This window comes from Pavona decussata, unplaced genomic scaffold (assembly GCF_977016875.1).
Source record: "Pavona decussata unplaced genomic scaffold, jaPavDecu1.1 SCAFFOLD_45, whole genome shotgun sequence".
Taxonomy (NCBI): Eukaryota; Metazoa; Cnidaria; class Anthozoa; order Scleractinia; family Agariciidae; genus Pavona; species Pavona decussata.
The window spans coordinates 2,152,373-2,174,982 of record NW_028145467.1 but is presented as its reverse complement, the minus strand read 5'-3'; the positions used below and the strand labels follow the sequence as shown (position 1 = coordinate 2,174,982).

The 22,610-nt window shown below is 39.5% G+C and overlaps 1 long non-coding RNA gene across 1 annotated transcript; it reads left to right on the top strand.

Moving 5' to 3' along the window:
* Positions 1-5,246: 5,246 nt before the first annotated feature.
* Positions 5,247-21,371, top strand: LOC146482650 (uncharacterized). Its single transcript, XR_014864101.1, has 5 exons — positions 5,247-8,679; positions 8,796-11,035; positions 11,327-11,455; positions 18,437-18,536; positions 20,766-21,371. It is a non-coding gene; the product is annotated as an uncharacterized LOC146482650 (long non-coding RNA).
* Positions 21,372-22,610: the final 1,239 nt, after the last annotated feature.

The window sequence follows — 22,610 nt, the reverse complement described above, 5'->3', positions numbered from 1 at the left end:
GAAGATGAACGCTGAACAGATCAACACTCTGAAAGTGTCGTTTTTTTGTAAACAAAAGCTGCGCGTCTGCTCAAAAGTGAAAATAATTGCGATGGATTCGTGAGGGCAACATACTGTCGTTTTATGGCTGATATACCACGACAAATGTTATTGTTCATCGACTTTAAACAAAGGAAGAATAATGAGTTAGACTCGCCTTTTGTACGTAAAACCAAGGCGCAGAATCGATCGACACATTGTTGCAATGTTAAAGGGATACTCTAGACCCCAAAACAACATTCCAAATTCAGAAAGCTTATGATCCAAATAAAAGATATCTACCAAAATTGGAGTTTGATCTCCGCTATTTTGCCTAGAAAAACGAAAAGTTTCTCGCCATGGGATTCGAAGCAGCGCTTGGGCCGAAAACCGGAAATGACGCAGAAAGAAGAACTCGCCAAACCTTTTCCGGTTAGATTCCCCTGGATTTCTTTAGCAAGATTCGGTAAATGGCTTGATTTTAAGATTCCAAAATAAAATGTATAGTTCGCGTTTTAAGGAAAATTCCATAACACCGTATCGATTTATAGTTGTTTGATGCTTAATTCTAGTAACAACGGTGAAGGTCTTCATAATTGGCATTTCTTTCGGGTTTTGTGCGGATGGTTCGGACACACGCGATTCGATTTGTTTGCTAACCCCACGACCTCTGCTCACTTTTCTGAAGACTGTCCTCAACCACAAATTATCATAGCTGTGTCTATGGAAAGATGAAAAGCTCACAAAACGCCATTTCAACCTTGTTTTAAAGAAGGACTGTCAGAAAATATGAGCATAGGCCCGATAAAGGACAGGACGTCCAATGAAGCCGCTCGCACCAGACAGATCACAAAACAAGCTACTCCACCAGAACTAGGGTTCACTGTATGTTTGAAAAATAATAAAAAATTGTTATTGCAGTGCAGCCTGAAGAAAACTAGCATTAGCCGATAATGATACTTAAGCTTACCTTTCGAACACACGTAGTATCGCAGTTATTTCATTAACCTTGTTCAGTTCAGGTACGCGACTGTCATATTCGCTGTATACGCGGCGCAGCAGGGCAAAATGACCAACAACGGTGAACACCGTTTTCTAAATCAGCATAATATCAAAGGTGACAGGCCTTATTTTGCTTTAAAATGGAAAACAAAGAAAAATTGCCAGTCACATTACTTAGCGGAAAAAATCCCTGTAAAGTGAGCTCGAATGCAGTACTATAGAACGCAATATGGCATGAAAGGTTTTAAAAACCCGTTTAATATCCCAAGAGGCCCAGTACAACACAATCAGGATGACTCCAGAATTTATTTATGTGCTTAGTCTTCGTCGTAGTATTGCTGTTTGTACAGGTACCGCTCCTGTAAAGTGTGAATCGTTATAATGAAAGCTGCCCACATCTCCAAGCTTTCGCTGAGCTTTGTACGCTGTCTCTATTAACTGCTATTAAACAGGCCAAAAAATATAACTAAATGACTAAACTAAACTAGATTTCAAATAACAACGCCGTACCATAAAAAGGAAACTTTAATGCTACTCAAAACTTATTCAATCGCCAATGAAATCACATTGCGGATGTGAAATACACCGAATTTGCGATAGAATGCATAACTGGTCGCTTACCAATCCGCTCTAAAACACCTCTTCGCACTCATTTTGTAGAGTCCGTAACCGAGTTCACTTCGCTGTTGCACGGCTAAACATATGCGAAAGAGCGCCCTCATAGCTCTGCTAACGTTGCTCCGTCGGAAATTTCGATTGTACTATTTTGTTCAGAAGAAAAACAAGCAAAAGAACTGCGCTAATCCCCAGAATCCATATTGTCTTCAGTGTTGTAAACAAGAGCGGTTTCATTCTACGTCATCGATCACGTGCTCTACCAAAGACGATTTTTACTTCCGGTCTTCAAAAAGGGGAAAATTTCGCCTTTCTCCGGCCATTTTTGGCCTTTTACTTTTTTCTTCTGTAACTTTAGTGCCGTCTACCCTTTATTATAGTCCAATTGTTTTTGGGTCTAGAGTATCCCTGGGTCCCTGCAACGGCGTGAAACCAGTCTTGGTATTCATCTATATAGAGTTCCGGCTTGCTCCTTATTATCGCCTCTAAAACCTTGTTCTTTTTATCTGTTCCAATACCAGTCAAAGAAAAGTTTATGCTAGTAATATTGTTCAAGATATTGTTTAAGAAACCAAACATAAACAAAACAAACACGAGCTTACAAGACAAGATTCTTTGCCGTCCTTTTTTTCTCTTTCGGTTCACCTCGCCACGTTGCCGATACAATCTACGGATTTTTGAAACAAATGCGGTACATGTACTCGTAAAAAAAACATTGACTGTTTCCTTTATCGAGCTTCCGTACAAAAATTGGTGATAAATCACCCGCCACCTCAAGTCTTCATGCAGAATCTTCATGATTTTGCGAGTTCATCGATGAGTTTGGTAACCTCTCGGTCGAATCATGACCGTCGAATCATGCTGTCGAATCATGTAAAAAAAAATCTGGGTCTATACACAACAATGAATTCAGCTGTAAGAAGTTACTGTCTGTGTTTTTAAGCTCCTACCGCCATAGCATCACGTTCCCAACCACGTTCTAAATGTCATTGATGGTAACCGCTCGCATAGACGGTAAGGATTTCAGGTTAACCTCTGACTAACGCAATTTTGTGACATTACGTTACTGCCGGTAAAACAGACCAAAATATCAGTTTGCAACGATTACGTACTGAGTCTGAAAAACGTATTACAGTCGGCAAAAGAACCAAAGTACGTTTCTTACTTATTAGAAAATGTAGCTTCACTTTGACTGAATTTGGTGTTTTTTAAACGATTGATAATTATTGGCTATTTCATTTGCAGTTTTAAAGTAACGGTCATTTAAAAATTGTTCTTCTTCTTTTCGTTTTTTGCCAGTTCTTCAGCAAAGGTCTTTTGCTTTACATTTTCCTTCTTTTAATCGACATGGTAACGCCACTTCCAGCGATCGCTAGTGGTATTCATGCCTCTCTCTCCGTTGATAAGGACAATCAATTCAATGCAGACGGCCGGTTAAAAACTGATCCCCGACCTCATGGATTCAAAATCCCAACTCGGAAAAAAAGGAAAGAGGAGCTCAAACAAGCACATGTTACAAGAGTTCGCCGCTCTGCAAGTTGTGTGATCCGACGCGTGATACAGCCATGTGGAAAGGACCTGATTGTTACAGTGAAATGCAAAAAAAGAAGTATGACTTGCATCAATGGCGGGGTTGCCCCCCGATGTCTTATAATCAAGACCTACTTTGCAGCTTGTAACAGAGTGTTTGATACAGATTGTAAATGTACAAGTTCATGAAATATCCTTGAAAGTTTCTCCAGGGTGATTAACAAACTTACTTTGGTCAAAGACATGGACTTTTCTAATTTATTCTGAAGAAGATAGATCCCCCTTGAAAGGTTTTTTGCTTTACATATTCCTTCTTTTAATCGACATGGTAACGCCACTTCCAGCGATCGCCAGTGGTATTCATACCTCTCTCTCTGTTGACAAGGACAACCAATTCAATGCAGACGGCTGGTTAAAAACTGTCCCCCGACCTCATGGATTCAAAATCCCAACTCGAAACAAAAGGAAAGAGGAGCTCAAACAAGCACGCGTTACAAGGGTTCGCCGCTCTTCAGGTTGTGTGAAACGACAGATGACACAGCCATGTGGAAAGGACCTTACTTGCTTGCTTGCTTACTTACTCCTGAAAACTGATAACGTCCGGCTGTTGCTTGCAATGGTTAATATATTTAAAGTACATACAACCAGTGATTGTGTTAGTTGTTGGAGCTGTAAAAGCATTTAGTAACATGTTATTGAAATTCAACTCAAATTAATTTGAACTATGCTTAGTTGTATACCTGTAATGAACCTTTGCCCAAAGAAAAACGTCACGTTTTAGGACAAATTTTTGTTCATGTCAGTTGTCTTTGATCTCTATATTGATCAGATGATCGTGATGAGGCTTCGCAAATGAAAAAAATCTGGCAATTTGAATGAGACTGTCAAACAAAACCAAACGGCGTGGCCGACCTTGTTATGCCATCCAGCACGCAATTGTTTCTTCCTTTATTGCCAAGAGTCTGTATGGAAACTCTTGCTTTCTGCGCCATCTAGTTAACAAGGATCTTGTTGCTAAGATTCTTTGAAACTAGCTTCGAATTATTCACCTTTTTTTTTTTTACTTATGACACTCCCTAATTTAAGGCTGGGGTAAATTTCAGCTCTTAGATATCACGGAACAACGTAAAATAGAATTTTAAAGAAGAGAGACCCTCGCAATTATTTACGAAATTTAAGCGGTTGCGAAAAGAAAGCGATTTTTTCACTTCCTATACGCACATTCAATCTGAAAAGACCTCAAAAGACCAGAAAACAATAGACAGTTATAGTTTTAGTTCTTAGGCCCAGGCGCCAAGCTAATTTTTGATGGGAGGGGAGGGAATATTTGAAAAAGTAAGGCCCTGTTCACACGTGGAAACTTCTCATGTCCGAACCTAGCTTTTGCACATTTGATTGGAATGCATCGCCGGGTTGATTGATATCAAAGAATGGTCTGTTGTAAAACCAAAAGAAATATCGGTTCGTTTTACATTACACATCATGCTTTGGCTCACTAGAAAAAAAAATCTAATCTACAACTGATGAATTTCATGTTTATATCTCTGCGAGTGTCAGGATTTAGGACTCTCCAGGCGTCCAAAAGATCTAGATCGGCAGAAATTTCCTTAAGCAATTTTACGGATTTTGAGTGCGTTCTGTAGCGACCGCCCTTTCAATTTATCCTTGTCGATATCTAGAACCAAATTAAGTCTCCGCCTATTATTACATCGTCATGTAAGTGGTTAAAAAAGTTTTGAAAAAAGTTTGAATCGTCTTCACTAGGAGGATACAAGGTGGCTTGAGTTATAATTTTCCCTTCAGATTCTATGTCGCATATGTTAAAATCGGCCATCGACATCAGAATATAACCGGAGAATTTGGACTTCTCTTTTGTTTGCTTCCAATGCCTCGTACATTAAGTGAGCCTATAGCCCACTTTGAAAAAGAGTGATGGCCTGGGTCGAGAGTAACTGCCCAAGTGATTGTGGGATTGTTTGGGGGGACGATGGCTATTGTTATCGTCCCCCCAAACAATCCCACAATCGCTTGGGCAGCTACTCTCGACCCAGGCCATCACTCTTTTTCAAAGTGGGCTATTTGTAACTCCATATCGTTAGCGAAGGTATCACTAACATAAAACACAAAGAGACATAAATAAGAAACAACTAACGAAGGAAAACAGTAAACAAAGTAAAAATAATTTCCGTATGGTTGTTGTTCTGCGAGGTACCTTTAAGGTGTTAGCGTTAGCATTCTTTTGTTCCAATGGGGTTTTAACCGACCCAGAGGGAAAAAAAGGAAAAAGGAAGGAATTGTTATGCACATTTTAGGATATATAATTTCCATACTAATAATATACTAATTTCCATATCGCCAGGAGAAAAGATAAAGAATAAAAAAAGAAAAAAAAGAAAGGAGGAACAATTGGGTAATTATTTGAGAAAGTCAGGGATTTTGTTGTGTTCATACCTTTGATTTGTCAATAAACGAATACCTTTCAATGATTTTAACATTGCTCATTCCTAGCTCGTGGTCCAGGTTACTGGAAACTCAACACCTCTTTTCTCTCGGATAACAACTACGTAAACAAAATTCGGATGACAGTTGAAGGTGTTAATGACGAGTATTCAAAAGACGCCAGCGTCAACCCAGCTTTGAGGTGGGATATGATTAAGCTTAAAATACGTGAACAGTCCATTCACCATGCTAAAGAAAAAAAAAACACAAAGAAAGAGGAAGAGTTAGAGAAAACGATAACTGTACTACAAGAGATTCTTGATTCTAATAAGAATGTAAATCAAGAAACGAAAGAAGCATCCAGAGAACTGGAAGAAACGAAAGCTGAACTCGAAAAAATAATTGAACATAAAACAAAAGGAGCCATCTTAAGAGCTAAATGCAGGTGGTACAATGAGGGTGAAAAAAAAAACACTAAGTACTTCCTAAACCTTGAGAAAAGACATTATAGAAATGGAGTTATCAGCCAGTTAAAAATAACAGCCGACGAGTTTGTTACAACCGATAAGGAGATTTTAAATCAATGCCAAAATTTTTACGAAGTTTTCTTTAAATCCTGTATTGGAACATGATTTGGACAATTTATTTTGCAGTTTTGTTGAAGACTCAAACGTTAACACTTTAAGCGAGGATGGAAAAGAAAAATGTGAAGATTTACTAGCCGAAGGGGAACTTTTAAAGGTATTAAAAACTATGGAATCCAATAAGTCACCAGGCTCGGATGGCATACCAGAGGAATTTTATAAAGTTTTCTGACATGATATTTCAGACCACTTGCTAGAGTCAATAAATTATTCGCACAAACAAGGACAGTTCTCAATCACGCAAAGAAGAGGCCGGGAATCATTAAACATTTTCCTGAGAAGGATGCAGACCATTCCCTTATTAAAAACTGGCGCCCGATTACGCTCCTTAACTGTGATTATAAGATTGTGGCAAACTGCTCTTGCTAGCCGTGTTAAAAAAAAACCCCTACCAAAGTTGGTAAATAGTGACCAAACTGGATTTATGAAAGGCCTATTTATTGGAGATAACATTAGACTAATTGATGGAATTGTTTACGACACTGCAGAGGAAAACCTTCCAGGACTATTACTCTTCTTAGACTTTGAGAAAGCTTTCGATACCCTGGAATGTTCATCTATTCAAACAACAAAAAAAAAAAACACTTGAAATGTTTGGCTTTGGCTCATCAACTGTTAAATGGATCAAAAATGTGCTATAACAATATCGAAAGCTGTGTCTCGAATAATGGTTGATCAACTGTAGTTTTTTTTTTTTTTAACCTGGGAAGAGGAGTTAGACAAGGCTGCCCCCTTTCGCCTTACCTTTTCGTTCTTTGAATGGAAGTTCTTGCCGAAAAAAATCCGGAAAACCAAAAGTAAAAAGAGAATAATGATATCCCAAAACGAAGTTAAAATTAGCCAATATTGCCGATGATACCTCACTTATTCTTGACGGGTCAAAAGAATCTCTCTTATCAGCTGTGCAAGTCCTGGAAATTAACAATAAGAAAATAGAACCTCTTTGGATTGGAGCATACAAGGAAAGCGATGTAATCTTATGTCCTGAAAGAATCTAAAAAGGATTAAAGCATAAGGGAAAAGCATTAGGGGTTTGGCTTCGCACAAACCCCAAAGAAACACTGGAGGCAATCTACGCAGACAAATTAGCTAAAATCAGTAACTGTTTTGAAATTTTTGGAATTAGTTTATATTCTTTCGCCGTTACCAACAAATCAAAAAGTGTTGGAGGATCTTAATTCTCGGTTTTTCAAAGTTTTTATGGAGCGATAAGGGGGATAAGATCAAACGAAACATAATGATTAGCGATTTCTCTGAAGGTGGTCTAATTATGATTGACTTAATAATAATATCCTTTAATAAAGCACTGAAGTCCACTTGGGTTAAAAAATATCTTGACCAAGAAAACTACGGAAAATGGAATTATTTATTCGAATGGCAAGTACATCAATATGGAGGTCCGGCCATTTTCAGAGGCAACCTGAATAAGCAGGATATACACAAACACGTAACAACAACAGATACGTTTACCACAGAAATTCTACATTTATCATTTTAGTGGTCAGAAACAAGTTACGAACGAAATGCGAATTCTCTAGATCACTTCCTTTCTTTACCTATATTGCATAATTCTCTTATACGAATAGACAATAAACCTGTTTTCTACCAACTATGGTACTCTAAAGGTATTTGAAAGGTCGCAGATTTACTAAAAGATGGAAATGCCTTTCTTTCCTTACATGAACTGAAAGACCGCTTCGATGTTAAAACTAGCTTTCTTACTTTACTCGGCCTACTATCTTCTCTAAACTCGTTAAGAAAAAGATGTAAAGACAACCAATTTACCGGCGTCTCTAAAAGCTTCCTTGATAGATTCGTTAAAACCAAAAAGGCAATAAACTAGTCTACAATGCCTTGTATATTTAATTACCCCCAGTGGTATAGCGTAATTACCTCAGCTATTTTAATATTAATTAATATTGTAGGGCACTAAGAATTGTATTGATTTTGTTAGTAGGTTGAGGCTGTGTAATGTATTGTAATCGCTACGTGTAGTATTAGATAGGTAAGTTACTGTAAACCGTTAGTATTACAAACGTTATGTTATTTAGTAGCGTCCATGTAAGCGTAGATTTTTATTTTAATACTAATAAATATTGTAGGACACCAAGAATTGTATTGATTCTGTTAGTAGATTTAGGCTGTGTAATGTTTTGTAATAACTACGTGTGGTATTAGATAGGTAAGTTATACCAATCGTTAGTATAATTGTAATTATAATCCATCAAATATTTTCGCTCGCGCGCGATTGGTCTAAACGCCTCACGTGACCGAATATACCCCAGCTAAAACTGGGGAATATCCGATGATATTCCCCAAGTGATTTTCCCCAATTTCAAAAACTTCAAGGCGCGTCTTGTTTACAATTAAAATTAATGTCAAGATTGGGGAATGGTTTGCTTTTGTGACAGAAGGAGAGATAAACCTGCTGGTCGATAAAGCAGTTTCAGAAAACAACATACGTTCTAAACGTTTTTGACGGTAAACTTTCCTTAAGCGAAATGTTCAAATACTCAAGCTCGTTGCTACATTTGAGAAAAATATTAGAAGGATAATAACCACAATAGCCCCCATTTGGCTTTAAAAATATGCTCAGATATTTGTCCTTGGACATTATCTGCTCTTCGAAGCTCACAGTTTTCCCCGAGCTTCGCTCTCGGAAAACTGTTCGCTTCTCGGAACAGATAATGTCCGCGGACAAATATTTTCGCGCCAAATGGAGGCTATTGTTTATATAATGTTATTTTGTAGCGTCCGCGTTCTTGAAATGAACTGTATTTATGAACAACAACAAAACAAAAAAAAGCTTTTGCTTTTTTGCTGAAAACAGCACTTGAGAAAAATCTCGCTACACAAACAAGTACCGCCCCCAAACCCCTCTCTGCAAAATAGGCCAATCATTTTACAAGCTACTTTTTTTTCCGGTCACCTCCTGTGAAAATGTTCTCGCAGTTTTGCACGTACCAGAGTAATCACCTCCTTCACACTTTTGTTGGATACCGGCAGTGTTTGTTGTACGTCGATTTTTTAATCTGTTATGATTACGGGAAAAAAATGGGGACTGTAGCCGACCTCATCAAGCATTTAAAGGGAGAGTTTCACGGTTCGGCGCATGTGCGAGCGATAACGTAAGCGCTGTCAAACCAATTGTTTTTGGACCAATTAGAAGCGAGTACACAACACCGGCGGGATACGGCGGGCAAGTCTTACAACTTGCTGGCATAAAAATAAAACTGACCGGCCAGTGTTTCGGTCACGTTTCAAAAAGAAACAAAAAGGCTGTTCATATAAAACACATGGGGATTTTTGCAGCGCCGCTTCGTGCATGTCCCATGACATTCAAGAAATGCCAGAACTTATGAACTTATGCGAATGCATCCGGTTTTAATTTAGTACTACGTCGATATCTCGCAGCATCGACCTTTGTTTATTACGCGCGGTTCGAAAAGCCGAGAAGCTCCCTCAAACTTACGTACCTAAATCCAGTATTTCATCAGCATTCAGTGTTAAACTTACTATAGCGTGTTCGTTCATAGCCTGATTTTATTAGACCAGAGAGAGGGCGAAGAACGAGAAATCCGCAAGCTTCAAGAAGCGATGCGACCGTTTAGTAAACACTGAACGTCCTTCCGAGATACTGGAATGTATTTGAGAAAACTCTGCCATGGTGGCAAATCAAAACTGCGTTTGCCATTCGCAATGACCATAATTTTATAGATAATTGAATACCTTACAATAGATTTTGTAGTTTGCCGCAAATCTTTTGGGTTTGTTTTCTACTGCCCGCTATTCGAGCCTGCTAATAGACGACTACAACTAGCTCGCACATTTGATCACATATTTATTCGCTTCGCATCTCAATGTTGTACATTTTTTCCATCCAAAGCAAAACACTGATGTTTGATGCTGGTTGTCCGTCGAATTCTGTTTTTGACAGTTGACTTCCATATGAACAAACAGTACGATTGAAATCTAGAGTACTGAGAAAATCCTCTCGAGTTCATCCAAAGCCAGTTGGCGACCTTTGCCATTTCCAGCGGAAGCAGATGTGCCGCGAAATCGTTGTCCATTTTAAACAGACTTACCCCTTTACCAATTTTCCACGTTTGGTGGACGTATCTTGTTAACCACACAGGATTTCTACATCCACTCCACTCTGTCCTCTTTAACTTCTGTGCTTCCAGAGAGTCCACAGAACGTCCCGTCGCAGGTCGGCCGCGACGTCTCCTTTGACGATCCATCGACAAAAATATCGTTTTTTGATGCGAAAACACTTTTAACCTTACAAAAATTGAATTTATATTTACAACAGGAAACAAAGATTATAAAAAGTGAAGAACGAGGAGCAAATGATCCAAATTCGGGCGCAATTTCAACAGATTGTTCCACCACAAGCTCGCATTGAATTTAGCGTCGACCCGTACAATTTATTTTTGAGCCGGTCTGCTCGCCCATGCGCTTGACCGTGAGCATCGGCCTTTAAGCTGTTGGACCGAAGCAGTAGCGGCTGAGGTGGGCAAAATTATCAGTCCCCAGGGCATTCCGCGTAAAAGGAGAAAGGGAAACTATTTTTAGACACGGCATGCCCGCATAAAAATGAATGATGTCATTGCCATGCTACGAAAACAATCTGGGTAAAAGATTACGTTGTGATGATGCAATCTACGTTGATAAAGACGGCGAATAGGAAGTTAAGCGTTTAGTTTGCGAGTGGCGTTGTGTTCGAAACGTGTTCATTAGTCGTACTTAGAGATAATTTTGGAGAAGGACATCGATTACTGCTTAAGGTAACTGCATGCTTTTACGTTGACTCTGTTTGTTGGAGATAGCTTGTAATAGCGGTATTCTGTACGAAATGACGAATAGGCGAAAAGTGTACTGCAGATCGGGGATTATTTAGAGTTTACGTTTACTCGTGTGATTCACGGCAAGTTTATGGTTTGTAATTTATCTCAACTCGCTTTTTCAATTAAAATTGAAAAAGCGCCCATTTTTTATATACTTCTGAGTTAAGACTGCGTTTCGTAGCTTTTTGCAAGCGAAGCAATTTCCATTATTTGAACTCTTCGTTTAATTAGGGTTAATAGCAAAGAGTTAAATCAGATGGTAACATTGCAATTTGTGCGTGGCGCTGGGTTCGAAGAGTATTCACTAGTCGTATAGTGAGAGAAGCTTTTCAAGCAGAAGATCAATTGGTGCGGCTTGAGGTAAACTGCTTTTACGTTGACTCAGTGTTTCGTTGATGTATTAAATAATTACAAGCTTGTGTAAAAAAAGGTGTTTCCTACGAAATCACAAATAGGCGAAAAATCATACACCTATAGGTTTATTCAGGGTTTACGTTTACCTCTCTGATTCACAACAAGGATGTGGTTTGTAATTTATCTCAAAAGGTAACGATTGAGGAAGCTGTTATTCTTATACTTTTGTGTTAAAGTGCATATGAAACGAAAATTTTTTTGGCCTTTTTCTTTAGATTATGATGTATGCAAACGGAATAGAGAGAAAAAAAAAATGCCAAAAAAAAAAACTGAAAACCGGGTTTTTCCCCCTCGGAAGTGCTGTCAATTTCACTTTCAAATGGTTCCGGAGACTGGGAACGAGTTAAGCCCGTGATGACGTATGAAACTGTGGTAGCGATTTGTTTACTATCATATTTCTCACTTGTTCCTTGTGATTGTTGAGAAGATAGCAGTGGTTTAAACCTTGACAGAAACTCCTCAGGCTTAAAAAATGTCAGACAGCGATACGTATCTGTCCTCGGATACTTCTAACGAGAACAGTGATGGAACTGGAGTGAATGAATCGGACGAAATGTCGGAAGAAATGGAGGTTTTCGTACAGGTCCAACCGTACGAAGGTGAACCGCGTGCTTCAAGCGACGACGAGGATGAAGCGGAAGAAGAAACTGACCAAGACGGTCTCTCACCCGCAGTTTTGAGATCGAGATTCGAACGACATGTCGCCGTAACTGAATAGCGAGTTTATGTTTATATTTTTGCTTGTTTTCTTGTCCTGAACAGTTGTGTGAGTTTGCATTTGGTAGCATACCAAATTGTTTACATGTTTTAGACTCAACTGTGCCGTTTTTAAAAAGAAAATTGACCATTTTGAGCTGGTAAATCGAAAGAATAACTTCTAAGAAGCACTCGACAGTTAAAGCGGTGGAAATTGGAGCGTTCTTGACGAAGGAATCGTGCTTTGTTTGACAGGTGTATAATAACGAAGAGAGGTGTAGAGGTCATTGATAAGCTAGAACAGACATCACATCACTTTGTCGCGTTACGATATACCTCTGGGCCCAGTTGTTCAAAGCCCGATAAAGCTAATCCTGAGTTAACTTGAACTTTGATTTTAGTTCCATTACAAGACAATAAAGGTTTTTTTTTTTGAAAAAGTTTTGTCCTTCAGTTTTAACTGTAGACTTTTCTTTGCTATTAGTTAAAATTAGCTTTGTATGAAATGAAAACGTCGGTTAACAACATGGCTCTGTTGTTGCGGTATACTTCCGGTATGTCAGTTAGTAAACCGCATGTAACTGGATTCCTAGCGGTTGATTACAAATGGCTTCTGGAAAACACAGAGTGTGTTTAGCTTTCTTCTTCTATCGAAACATGGTGTCAGAAGTAAAGAACTAACTCAAAACAAGGCAGTAACAGATCGACGGTCTCAACACCAACATGCCTGACACGTTAGAAGTACCACACCCCTCAACATCGTTGAGTTTTACCGTCGAATTTTTCCGTACTGTCGCCGATGATATGCCAAGGAGACAAAGTCGCGATATTGGGAGTTCTTTAGACAACAGTGGGAGGACTACGAGATTGCTACAGGTTTAGACCAACGAGACCCTAAAATCAGGTTAGCAACGCTACGGTATGTGATGAGGAGAGAATGCATGCAGATTTTTATGAATCTGAAACTATCAAACGGACGAGGAGCGAAAGGATGTCAAGACATGCGTCGAGGCACTCGAAACACATTTCAAACCTAAACGCGATGTAGTCTATAAACGCTACGTATTTAACATGTGTACACAAAACGCCGAAGAAACCGTGGATAAGTTCGTAAACCGCATCAGCAAACTAGCGTCGCCATGTCAATTCGGGACCTTTACGGAAGAAATTATAAGCGACAAAATCATGCTAGGAGTTAGCGATCAATCAACGAAACTACGTCCACTCAAGAAAGAGGATGTTACGCTAAACAAAGCCGTGAACATTTGCCGTTCGAGTGAAATCGCGAACATTCAACTGAAGTCCATGGAGGTGCCTTTGTTTCTATGCAACGGCGGCAAAACAAAGCTGCGCGCTACTAAGGACCACCAACCGGCTGCAAAAAAGCCACAACAGCTCGAAACGAAAGTGCTACCAATGCGGAAGGCTACTAGATCACAAGCTCAAAGACTGCTCGGCTTTCGGCCAAACATGCAATTCGTGTGGAAAGGAAAATCACTTCGCCTCCGTTTGTTTATCTTCAAAGGAAAGCACACGTGATGTTCGCGCGGTGGAAGAATCTGACGAAGAATCTGTCGAAGAATTGGACGAAGAACCGATCTTTCGCTTTGAAGACGTGAAAGCACAAAGAAAACAGCTCTCCCCAAGACTGAACTTTCTAAACGATTCCGACCGTTTAGGAATGCAACTAGAGTGTCAACTGGATACAGGAGCGACACGCAACGTGATGAGTTACGACGACTTATCCAGAATCACACAGACCGGAAATTCGCCATTACAAAGCTCCAAGGTCAAACTTCGTTTGTTTGATGGATCGTTGATGAACCCAATCGAATCGGAGCCGCATCTTTGACAGTTGAAAACCACAACTAACCCAACCAGACGAATCACCGAAGATCTTGCATTTTCAGTGATAGAGACCAACAACAAACCCCTGCTGTCTGCAGAAACCTGTGAGGATCATGACTAAAACACCACACGAGTACATACGGGTAACATACGGGTAACATACGGAACATACGGATACATACGAATACATACGACTAACATACGAGTAACATACGGATACATACGGCTAATGGCGCCGATCAACTCGAAACTTCAACATCCCCCCCCCCCCCCCGGGCAAACCCCGGGCATTTGAACTTTTGAAGATTGGATCGTTCAAATTCTCGCCCCCTCGGGCAAAAATGGTGTTCAAATGCCCTACCTTATCGTCGGATTTGTCTGTCAAATGCCCCTCCTAAAGAACAATCCTTGTCGGCTGCTGTCATGAGTTCCTACAAAAACCACAACTTTAACGTTGAAACTATTAAAAAATGATTGGAAATTGAATTTATTAAGTCGGACAATGTCAATCGGCAAGTGTAAACTGTTCTAACTCCGAAACACGGCAAAGGTTGTTTAACGAGAAATACGTGATAACATATTTAAAATGAGTTAGCCGGCTACGTAGACTGTTCGAGCGACTTGGTATTCTGCAGTTTAAGCCAAAGCGGCGGTTTTTCATTCGACAGTGTTTTTTTTTCTTTCACTGCTCACTGCTGTTTTATGGCTATTCTAAAAACCTCTGCAGACATAAATGCGGGACAAAGGCGCAGCCTAACTCATTGCATAAAAAATCTACATCGTTAAAGAAATAGAAATACATCTTAATTAGTTAGCCGGCTACGTAGAATGTTGCCCAAGTGGCAAGATATTCTGTAATTTAAGCCAAAACGGTTTTTCATTCGACAGTGTTTATTTCTTTCACTATTCACTGCAGGACAAAGCCGCAGCTTGACCTACATCGTTTATATACAATCTATAAAAATAATTAATATTTAAGCACTCTCACTTTTGAAGACCTTTTTTGTAAGCCAATCTCTCACAAAAGCTACATCCCAGTTTATAGCTGTTAGCGGCTTCGGCGCCCAAAAGGAGCGATTTGAAACCTGACACTTCAGGTTCAATTTTCCCCACCCCACCCAGGCAAGGTCAAATTCCCCATCCCCGGGAAGGGCTTACCGGTCAAATTCCCCACCCCCGGGCACAGAAAATAGTCAAATGCCCGGGGTTTGCCCGGGGGGGGGGGGGATGTTGAAGTTTCGATTTGATCGGCGCATTAAACATACGGATACTAGACTGCAAGCAGTCCCTTTCTGGATAGTCGAGAGGTTGCGCGAAATAGCCGAGCGCGAAAAAAAGCTAGAGCGAACGAGCGGAAGGGGGCTTGGGGAGAGGCCGAAAAAAGGGGAAAGGAAAAGAAAGGGACTGCGCTCTTAGCTGTAACGGACGCGTTCAGGGTAACTCCGCCCACAATTCGTTAAACCCATTAAAAATCCAATTAAAAATGACAGCTAATAGATAACAACTCCGCATTGTTATTCAATGACCAGAACACTGGGCCAGAACATTAGGAGCGAAGGGGAATAATCGCCGAGCTTCTTTGAAAAGGCCAAAATTCGAATTTTTCTTCAGGGCCCAGAGTAAAAGAAATCGACGACACAAACGTCCAAAGTGTAATTAAGAGCGTGGCTCAAATTAACTGGAAAGCTGTTGTTATATCATTTTAAAGCATCCTGCGGTGAATTCTGCCGACAAAGCTTGTTCCGCGCAGATGCGAAAATTACATTGTACTTGTTGGCACAAATGTCTTTTAATAATTGTGGGATCTTCTATCTTGAAGGCAACTGCTTTTAACCCAAAGTCTTTTGACTGCAACTGGTCTTGGAAAATACTGCGAAACGGAACAACAACCACAATCGAGGCCGTGTTGGCAAAGTCGAAGCTTTGATAAATAATGGATTTCCCGAAACCAGTGGGAAGAACGACCATTACATATTTTCCACGAAAGCGCTTCTACTGCTAGCTTCTTCTGTTCCTCTTTTAGGACTAAGCCGCCGAGTTGATCGCTTAAATTTACGAACACATTGCTGCTAGTACTCTCTCTCTCACCGAAGCCATTTTCCTAGTGATCTGAAGTGTTGACATCAAACGTGTGAAGAAGTTAATTACACATCAAACTTGTCTGAAAGCAGCTATTGTTTATGGACCAATCGGAATTTTCCGTTGCTGGAGCGACGGGAAATTCGAACGCGTTTGTTACAGTTAAGAGCGCAGTCCCTTTCTTTTCCTTCTCTCCCCCAGTCTCTTCTTGTGTATTTCTCCTCGCTCCAGTCTCGCTGCGCTATGAGTACACCATCTCGACTAACCAGAGAGGGACTGCTTGCAGTCTATACGGATACATACGAATACATACGAGTAATACGAATGTTTTTCTTATAAAGGAAGCTCTAATTATAAGCCTTGCAAGCACTTTTTACGTCAGCAAACACGTACCCGATCCAATTTGAGGGGGGGGGGGGGGGGGGACTGTTGATCGACCCCTTAAGGCTTAAATTTTGCCACAGTAAAATACATTCACATGGAGTGCTTTGAAGAATATCCTGCCACTTGTCATTCTACGTAGCCGGCTAACTAATTTTTAACAACCTTTGCCGTGTTTCGGAGTTAGAACAGCTTACACTTGTTGATTGACAATGTCCGACTTAATAAATAACAGGAGCCGACAACGATTGTTCTTTAGCAGGGGCATTTGACAGACAAATCCGACGATAAGGTAGGGCATTTGAACACCATTTTGGCCCGAGGGGTCGGGAATTTGAACGATCCAATCTTAAAAAGTTCAAATGCTTGGGGTTTGCCCGGGGGGGGGGGGGGGGAGATGTTGAGGTTTCGAGTTGATCGGCGCATTATCTCGTTATCTGTGTGGAGTTGGAGCCCCCTCAACCCTCGATTTGATAACTTCCACTTGACCCTAGGGTGTGCCTTAGCTCAGGATAGCTCGATTGCCAGGCGCTGTTCGGGAATTACAGCTCCGATTGAGTGACGAAAATCAAGCCAATCTCCCTCAGGAAAGGAGGCGGGTTCCGGCTGGTCATGGGACTTCACACGAGAAACTTTTACCCAATCGGTGTACCGGCACGCTCTATTATTTCGTTCGGACAGAGATTTGAAAGGGAAACGAAAGCATGAGAAAGCAAGAGAAATGCATTTGGAGTATAATTTTGAGCCTTGGGCTGAAGGTTTTTTTTGTTTGGCAATTTCAGCCTGAAAAAGTTCTTAAGATGCCCTTAAGTTACCTGTTATAGTATTTGAATAGATCTATGTGACCAGTACACCTATCAAAGAGCAATATTTGCCATAATGTGGTGTCACGTTGGACACAAAGACTGAAGTTTTACATGTTTTATTCTTCCGTATTTAAACTGTTCCTAAAAAAAAATGGTCAAACTAAACATGGTCTTAACTGAATCTCAGCCTGGGTAATTTTTTTAGTATGTCGTTACATTTTAGTTAATCTCAGCCTCAACGTTCTTATTAAAAAGATTCTTATCAAAAATATATTAAGTAGAGTCTAGTGAATGTCATTCGGTCAAAAAAGCAGTGGTTGATATATATAATTAATTCTATGTACACTTGAATTGAAGTATATCAAATGAGAGAAGAGAGAAGACCATGGGAAAGAGGTTGAAATCAAGCCTAATTTGCTCAATACCCGTTAGCACAATTCAATTTCCGGTTATCAGCATGGAATAAACTTCGTCCTGAAATGCCTTTCAGGACTGTTTTAATTGACTGACTTATAAAGGTTAGAAATTTAAAGCAATAATGATTAATAAACCAAGAATTGCATGGCTTAATTGCTTAGATGTTTGGCATTTTGTTTATCTACTTAAGAAGTTATATACCACCAGCTTGAACTTCATCAGCTTGTTATTTAAAAAATGAATTGAAAAACTGACGATAACCTAGAGTAGCTTGTTGTTTCAATCTAGCGCGCGAACGTTTTCGGGATCTTTTAACATTTTCAGACCTCCCAATTTGATTTGCCGCAAGATCAAATTTTGTGAGTAAAGTCCGATCGAAGACTTCCGTTTCCTTTTTCAGGTGTCCAGAGGGAATCTCCGTTCCAACGTATATACATCACTAAACTGACCTCTTTACAGAGGTCCATTTACCTTAGCAACGTGATAAAACAAATATATATTTTTTACTGGTTGTCCCTACCGACACAACCATGGTTTCTTAGTTTCACAGAACTAACCTTTTAAAACAACGAAAAACAGTTCATCAAGCCTCTTTCCTTTCCGCTTTGAGTAAGACGGAAGTTTGGCGATGAAACCTCGTTCCAGTAGAATGTAGCATTTTAACTCAGTTTCCTAAAGCGAAATGTACATTTCACTCTAGGTCACCATGTTGCTTTTGGTCAAGGTGAATTGCAGGGCAATGTTGACTCTACTGGGTTGCAGTTACCCAGGAACGACAGGATTCTTTTGCCGTTGCTGAGGTAAAAAATACATTTACCTATCAGTCGATAATACATATGGATACAATGAAGTCATTTGCTGTCACTTTTCTCATATCATAAAAACTTAACCGTTTGAGCTATTTTTGGAATTACTAAAACTGATTTATCCTGCATGTGAAATGTATAAAAGTGGTGCTCAAGTTTTAACCTTAAAGGGGAAGTATCACGGAAATTTGCTGTCATTTCAAAACCCAAAAATGTTTGACTGTCAGCAGAAACAACGAAATATTGTCAAGTTTGTTAAAAATTATCACCCCAGTGCAATAAAACTGTCTGATTAGTGCCTCTGGCCAGAGACAGGGTTGGCCGGTTTGGATTGAAACTTGAAAAATATTAGGCTAATGTTTTTCAAGTTCTCGCATTTTTGTTTACAAAATGCGCTAGAACAGATCACAAGTTGTTTCTTTGAAGAATTGAGTTGACTTCGTTCCTCTCGTCATTCTAGAATTATTTGGCAGCTGATTGAAGGTCTTATTTCATCATTTTTAACAAAAAATATCAAAAACCTCATGATACTTCCCCTTTAAGTCAGTACAAACTATATAAGATTAGGTACACCACTGAATCAAGAGAAATTTTATTTGAAAGTCTGTTAAAGTTTATACTGTGTATAAAAAATGCACAGAAGTTTCAAGGTGAGTACCTTGTTTTTTTAGCTTACTGAAAGGTTTACAGATACTATAATGCCATTAAAAGAGCAAATGTAGAAACACCTGATACGAGTAAGACAATTTTACATTAACTTCCATCATTCATATACTGATACTATTATCACCGAGCAAAACCTTCATGTCTCTTTGAATTTACGGAGTAAATTACTTGGTTGGGATTGGTACTAACTTATACATGGAATAGCATTGAACAGAACGTGCAGAGTGCACGTTCTAAACCACCACGAAGTTGATTGCTGGTAACCTTTAAAAATTTGTTTTCTTCCTTTCTTTTTAACTCGTGAATGCGCGTAGCGCAATGAACGAGTTATAGCGATAGTTGACTGTGTACTTGGTTGGTTAGTTGGTCGGTCGGTCGGTCGGTCGGTCGGTTTTGTCGTTAACTTTCGGGCGTGCGCAGTGAATGAGTTTTAAATTCAATTAGTGGAAAAAAAACACGCGAACATTTGTTGTTCACGGCGCATCAGGAAATTCTTATTCAATATGTAGAGAATAATTTGACGATCATTTAGTGCAAGAATGGAGATTTTTCGTTCAATCTGAGCAAAGTTACAAGTTTTTTCAGTTTTTCAGAAAGTCCGGGGTCGTAAACTCAATTAGTGAAAAAAAAAAAACGTGGAAATTTTTTTCACGACGCGTCAGAATTCTCTCATTCATTCTGTAGAGAATAATTTGACAATCATTTTAGTGTAAGAATGGAGATTTTTCGTTGAATCTGAGCAAAGTTATAGGTTTTTTTCGTTTTTTCTACGGAGTGCGGTTTCTTTTAAGAATTAAAAATAATTTCATATAGAAATAATTTAATTAAAAAATAATTTAATTTGTCAGTTTTCACGCGAAAGCGGAACGTGCCATGTCACGCATCATTGACGTCGTAAACAAAATTATGCAAATTTCTGGTGAAATGAACACTTTAAGATCTTGTCAGCTTTCATGGAGGTTTCAAAGGGAAAAATATTTCATTTTCGAAATTTACAACTGGTAATTTATGGGGAAGCAAAAGGCCGCGGTCGATAAATAATTCTTATTTAGCAAGAGCTTGTCATAGTTCATTATTTTTACTTGAGGATTACGTGGACTGAACTCCAAAGGAAAAATTTCGCGCATTTATGTCGGGCATGAAATGTAATGCGATACTTTGTTGAACAGATTTCCCTTTGTGAGATCGGCTTGCCCTACAGTAATTTTGTAATTTTAATTCCCAAAAAAACTTCACTTGCCCATCGGGCAAGTGATGGCTAGAATCCACTAGCCCGATCGCAAAATCCAGTAGCCCCGGACTATCGGGGACACGAATTTGCATGACGTAGCTGCACATGGCGTGCTTCTATGAACTTTGAATAAAAAAAACACGTGATTTTTTTTTAATCGGCGCATCAGGATACAAGAGTACAAGAATGGTTATTTTTCGTTACATAATCGGGCAAAGATATAGTTTCTTTTAGCTTTCAAGGAAGTTTCCGTAGCCGTCTAAATTTCAATTGCTATGTGTCATCTGCATTCACGAGTTGGCTCACAGGAGCCTTTGATTATTTAGGTTTTCATAAACGATTTTTCGCTGTATATATTCCTTCTTTTAATCGACATGATATCCCCACTTCCAGCGATCTACAATGGTATTCATGCCTCTCTCTCTGTTGACAAGGACAATCAATTCAATGCAGACGGCCGGTTAAAAACTGACTCCCCACTTGATGGATTCATACTCCCAATTCGGAACAACAGTAGAGAGGAGATCAAACAAGGACACGTTTCAAGGGTTCGCCGCTCTTCAGGTTGTGTGGACCGACACATAACACAGCCATGTGGAAATTACCTGATTGCGACAGTGAAATGCAAAAAACGAAGTATGGCTTGCATCAATGGCGGGGTTGCGCCCCGATGTCTTATAATTAAGACTTACTTTGCAGCTTGTTACAGAGTGTTCGATACAGATTGTAAATGTGCAAGTTCATGAAATATCCTTGGCACTGGCAAATATATTTAAAGTACATATAGCTTTTGATAGTAATTGTGATAGTTGTTTCAGCTGTAAAAAGCATTTATTTACCTTTTATTAAAATTCATCTCAAATTTGAACTGTGCTTTGTAGTATTGCTGGAATGAACCTTTACCCAAAGAAAATCATTACGTTTTAGGCCGATTTTTGTTTATGTCGGTAGTCAAAAAAATCTAGCAATTTGAATTAGACTGTCAAATTAAGTTAACCGTGTAGACCCTGTACCAACTCTTGTTATGCCATCCAGCAGTACAATTGTTTCTTTAGTCCTTTATAGCCAAGGGTCTCTATGGAAACTCTTGCCTAAATGAGCCATGTAGTTAGCAAGGATCTTGCTGCTAAAATTCTTTAAAACTAGCTAAGAATCAAACACTTTTTTCTCTAGTTATGACGCCCTTAATTTAAGGCTGGGTAAATGTCAGCTCTTAGATATGAACAACGTAAAGTCAATTAAATAGATGAGAGATCTTCGCAATTATTTACGCAACTTAAGCGGTTGCAAAGAGAAAGCGATTTGTCACTTCCTATACGCTCATTTGAGACCTGAAAGGACCTCAAAAGACCTGACAACAATAAACAGTTATGGTTTTAGTTCATAAGATCAGGCGCCAAGCCAGTTTTTGAAGAGGTTTCCAGCTGGCGTGAAATTTTATCAGTAGGGGGTAGGGGTAAGGATTAGGTAGGGGGGGGGGAGGGAGGGAGGGAGGGAGGGAGGGTGTATCACTGGGCGTGGAACCCAATAAATATATATATTTTTTTAAGAAAACGGCCCCGTTTCATTCGTGGAAACTTCTCATACGCTGAACCTAGCTTTTTTGCTCATTTAGGTTCCGAACTAGTATTTTCCTGCGTTTGACTGTGGAATTAGCAGGAAAATATGCTCTCATCGGTATCTTTTGTTTGATTAGGTATGTGCGCTGGTATGTGGGTTACGTAATTAGTTAGGGTATTTATAGTCGGGTGTGAGGTTAGTTATTTCATATCGGTCTCGCTTATTCAGCGTTCGGGTTGTTAGTTATCATCATGAACAAGGAGGAGTTTGTCGAACTTCTGGCGAAGTCTCAAGAAACCATTTTGAAACGCGTTGATGCGAAGTTACAAGACATCAAGAGGTCCATTTCCGAAGATCAAGAAGACTGCGTGCGATCTGTTGTTAAAAAGTTTAAAGAAGATCACTCTGTCAAGTGGAAGAAAGTTGGCGAAGAGAAGCAATTCAATTTCAACGAATCTGTAGAAGCCAAATTTGATTCAGCTATCTCCGCTCTTGAGAAGAAGAAGTTGGATAAGGCTAAGAAAGAGCTGGAAGAAGTTTCGCCAAGCCGCCTTTCTACCCAGAACTTAGTTCAGGAAAGGAACCTGCTTCGCTTGTGGTTCAGAAGGACA